The following is a 5505-nucleotide window of genomic DNA, read 5'->3' on the forward strand; positions in this document are numbered from 1 at the left end:
GAAAATGTGCTGGACGTATTGTAAGAAAAAATTATGATCGATGGACGAAAACAATTCTAGACTGGGTACCACGAGACAAAAACAGGCTAGGAAACGTCCGCATACAAGAAGGTGTGACGAAATCAAGAACCACTGGGGAGTAACCTGGAAACGAATTGCTCAGGATAGATAGTTGTGGAGAAGACTTGGAAAGACCTTCATCCAGCAGTGGATTGATAATGGTTGATTATGATGATGGTGATGATTTAATTATATCTCGCCCTCAGAGGTAAAAAAGTACTCATAACTGAATTCCGACCCAAAGCATAGGCTACCTCTAAAGTTATATATATATATATATATATATATATATATATATATATATATATATATATATATATATATATATGTATAAACTGCTGTAGCATTAAATTCATTTGCTTATGCTCGGAAACTTAATACAAACTATTCATTTACTTGTTAGGGAGAGGCTATACTCCCTCTTGTGGAGTCCATGGATGTACCTGTATTGCAATATGTTGTTGTGTGTACTTGACAACCGAGAGTAGCAGATCCATCTTAACGACACCATAGCTACTTCGGCCGGGGACCTGTCAAGCATTGGGAGGCCCACGAACAGAATCGCATGAATTAATTACATGTATTGGGAACAAAATTTAGTCATAGGGACCACAACACATTTGTTTGCTTTGAGGCCTAATATGCTGTTAAAACGGCACTGGAGAGTAGATTAGACTGGACAGTAGTGTAGACGGCACTAGCGCGGGGCCCCTTATGCGCGGAGCCCGATTGGGAGAAATCGGTCAAATCAGCTTAAGGCCGGCCCTGGACACGAGATAGGGGGCCGCGGTGGCTCAATGGTAGAGCGTTCACCTCTGGCGCTTGGGGTCCCGGGTTCGAACCCAGCCCTCGCCAAGTGAACTTTGTGGTGGACAAACACCGTGTGCGTGGGTTTTCTCGGGGTTCTCCCGTTTCCTCCCACTTTCTTCATTCCACCATTTCATTCATTACTCATTATCACCGTCTCCTTTAGCCTAACCGGCATAACCGTGGGACGTAAAACTCAAAGATTTCATTTCATTTTTTTCTGGACACGAGATGCAAGATTTTGTTCTGTGTATTCGTGCGCTTCTGTAAATTGTGTGTATTCGAATGTAATTAAACGAGATTTTTTGAAGAGGATATCATTACGTAAATATATTTTGGAGAGATAAGTATCTTTGGAACATATAGGTATTCTTGTTTGATAACTACAAGAAACAGCTTGTAGGGAAATTGTAATATTTATTATATTGCCTCAAAGCAACATTAGGTAATTGCGAGTCAGATGGGTAGATCTCCTACTATAGGTTCAGAAGTTCTTCATAAAACATGATTTCCATGACAATCGTGTGATATTTTAGTAGAAGACTCAAAAATGCAAAATTGTTCTCATGTTGCTTCCAAGAGAAAGTGACAATTTTGAAGTTATGTTTTCTTTCCGTGTGTATAATGCGTTGTAAGACTTACACAAGTTTCACTGGTGGACTAATAAACTTTCAGTTTTGAAAAATGTATTTATTTATTTATTTTCTTGTCCTATTATGTCACAATTATATTTATAATAAATTATTGTTCACAGGTTAAACATGAATCTATTGCTATTTTATGGAGCAAGAAATTCCGAAGTCTCAGCAACTCTGTGTTGACGAACAGATAATACTATTCAAATGCAGACATAATTTGAGACCGTGTGTTCGTTAAAAAAAAAAAAAAAAAAAAAACGGTTTGGTTTCAAAGCATTTTTGTTATGCGATGCCAATGGAATTGTATGATTTCTACATATATACTGGCAAAATTAATACTCCACCTGGTATGCCTGGTGCCGGTGGTAATCTTGTTCCTGGGTGAATCTGTGTCTCGTCACAAAAACTACCTTGTGTAATTTGACAATTGGTTTACTTCATTAGCTCTGGAAGTCGAGCTTGCTAAACTGGCGATGACAGTTGGCGGTGCGATTCTCTCTTGGGACAGTCAGAGAGAATAGACTGAAAGACTGTCTTCTAAGAAGCAACAGCGCTTAAACGAGTTCATATGATAAACAGGAAGTTGTGGTGGATGGAGTGACTCTACATGCTCTCAAATGATACAACAACCGCTGCATCAGACTGTTGTTTTCATTCTGTTCTCCATAACCCATCGGTACTATAAAGATATATGACAAATCTCAGAAACAAAAAAAAAAAAATGACGTTCCTTGTTCTTCAACGGTTACTACATACAATACCTTTATGGGGATATAGAGTTGAGTTACTCTCTAATTGGCTTGTACCGCATTGAAATTCGGTCAAAGAAGTGGTATACCTACGAATATTCTTTCACTTGTTGGATTTGGTATGTATCAATGCATAACTCCTATACAGAAGGGATACCAATATTACGGGCATACGAAGAAATAAGCCAAAATCACTTCTTGAATTCAAATCAAAAGTTGAGCAAAGTTTATGCAAGGAAGGGTAAGCCCTCACGAGGAAAAGAGGGAGACCAAATTTATCCATAACTGAGGCTCTCTATCAACACTTACTACGACCACTCCTCTTGCCGGTATAAGAATTGACAACATTGAACATTGGTAATACAGGAGAAAAAATACATTTTATGCGGGCTTTTTAAATAGATAACTCCTGGGATTTAAAAATAAAAATATAACTCTATGGCCTATGGAACCCGGAGGTTCAATGCCGCATTAAGAAAAGCTCTCCAACGGCTTCTATCCTTAGCCAAGTGGATCCAGTTTCTACTTTGTATTCCTATTTCTGCGAGATCCATCTTAATATTGTCCTCCCATCTGCGCCTAGATCTTCCTAACGGTCGTTTTCTGATTGGTCCTCCAGTTAACACGTTCGCTGCGTTGCGAATCACCGGTGGCTCGTGTCATATTTCATTTCTTTGCGGTGCCATTGTATGCAATTTCATTACTTCTGTGCATTTGTGGTATTTTCGTTTGTACAGATTTTTAACATTACTAGCATCCACGTGCTACCCGTCAACGAGACACACGGTGACTCGTATAGTAGTGAGATCCAAATTCGGTTTTACACTGCCGCAGCGAACGTGTTAGGACTCCTGGTATTTATTTGACAGAATGTACTTTACGTACGCTTAGAATATTTGAATGTAATTTCGGGTATTTAACCACACCATGAAATGTAATTAAAATAATTAGCTATCATGAACTGCTTTATATTTTATTTATTTATGTCATAGCTTATAATTTAATGAGTGTTTGTAACAAAAGTATTTTAAATTTACAGTACAAATTGTTTTTACACCACATTATCATTCTTATGACCATTTTAAGAGTACGACTAGATTCTTGAACTGGTTTGAAATGTTGAATATTATACCTTGAACAACGTTATTTACAAATTATGATAGAAAGGTTCTCATTACGATATACACAAATTATTTAGTTCTTACATATATGCATTATAAACCGATAGGTTAAGTTGCAATTTTTCTTTCAAGTCATTTCAAATACATAGTAAGTTAAAAAAAAATCAAAATCTCCTACCACATTACCACATGACAGAAGTTGTTTGAACAAATGCTTACGAACAGTACGGTATATTCATAAACAATATGTATACTCAGGGCCGGATTTAGGGGAGGGTGCAAAGGTGCACGTGCACCCCCTCCGTTGTAAATATACATTATCTAAAATGAGAAGCTAGGAGTGAAAATAGCCACCCTTTCCGAAAATTTCTGCCATCATGTTTCTGCAGAAGCAATAGTTTTAAGTCGATTTTCTAAACATCGAGAGAAAAGGATGTACCAAGCAAAACAATATAACATTTGTCATATAAGAAAGAAAACAGAAGCCATTAGGGGAGATCATTTTTTCCTGCATATCATTTGCGACCCTCTTTAAAATACTTTCCTCCGTTCCATGCATAAGTTTTGTCAGGGGTAAAGAATATTGCCATATGTCACTTTGAAGAGTTTGTGTGATTGGTTATTTTGATAGTTATCGGTACACCTCCCCCCTCAGACAATCCTGGATCCAGCCCTGTATATACTACTGTATATACTGACATACAACCTTTTAAAGAGAAAAAAAATATTCTGATACTTTTAATTTTTCTATATCAGATTTCTGTCGTGTATATTCTTACTATGATAGCTAACCGCAAAATCTCAAATTTGGTTTCACTTTACGTTCTTTGTTTACTCTCATCTGTTTTTGATGTATCTGTGACTCATGTTAATATGAAGACCAGGAGTAGAATCAACTTAATTAAAATTTTTGGCTTACAAAAGAAATTAAATCTTAAGGTTACTTTACATCGAGGACCGTTAAAATATACAGAGAATAAGCTCAAAGCTTGATTTTCCCGAATAACAAATGTAAGACGGAAATTTGTGGCATGTCCACTTATTGATTGGCTTCTAGAATCATAACACTACTATGGGCTCGAAAACTGTTTTCATCGTACATATAAATATGTTGTGTTTTATAATTTAATTTACATTAAAACTAATATTTCTGCGAAATGAGTCATCATCATATTGTTATTTAGTTTCAAGTTGTGTTCAGTTTTACGAGATGTCGTCTACTTTATAAAATTATTTTTCGAGGCTTTTATTGCTTTGTACACATAATACCCTAATACATTCTAGTGTGTCTTAGCGTAGCCCAAATAGTAGCATGTGGATTTATAATATGTCTACAAACTGATATGGCATAAAAATGATAATTCATGCAAAATGCATGCAATGAACTGTGCTCAGTGATCGTTACAAGAAATAAATGCACCTGTTTCCGTTCAAAATAGACAGGCGAGGCTGGAGGGATCGGATGAAACAGCGGCTGATGGACTCGGATGAAACAGGCGCGGATGAAACTAGGCTGTAAGTGCTAGTGATCAGGCGCGAAGCAACAGTGGGTATGCGAGTGTAAACGAAGATTTTCCTAAAAACTACAGCCACTATTTATGTGAGGACTTAATTAATATTTACACTTCCTCTCCTCTGTTCGTTTTTCACAATAACTAACTGACAGATCTTTCAGCATGTCGCGTTCAAAAAGAATCGTTTAGAACGTACCACAATGTTACTGAGAGTTCTGACAGTGAATATTTATATAACACTCTTATAATCATGGCGTTCCGTGTGCAATGTTCATCTACGAAGGCGAGTCAAAAATTATCTATACTTTTGTCATATCTTTTCTTACATTGCGCACTTTATCTTCTGTCCTCGCATATTTTATTATTATACTATTGTGGTAATGCTGTGAAAATGTGATCTTAATTCCTTCATTTTTTCATTTTTCTTCCTTCTGTTGCAGATATATAATGGCTGCTATACTAGAAGTTTGCACCAAAGAGGAACAACGAGTAGTGATCCGATTCGTCTGGTCGGAGGGTGTCAAAGGGTCAGACATTCATGGCAATATAGGACAAGTGCATTATCACGTAAAACTGTGTTTTTTGTGGCTCCAGAAGTTTAAAAGTGGTCGAACAT

The sequence above is a fragment of the Thermobia domestica genome, chromosome 7 (assembly GCF_964235325.1).
Source record: "Thermobia domestica chromosome 7, izTheDome1.hap1.1, whole genome shotgun sequence".
NCBI lineage: Eukaryota > Metazoa > Arthropoda > Insecta > Zygentoma > Lepismatidae > Thermobia > Thermobia domestica.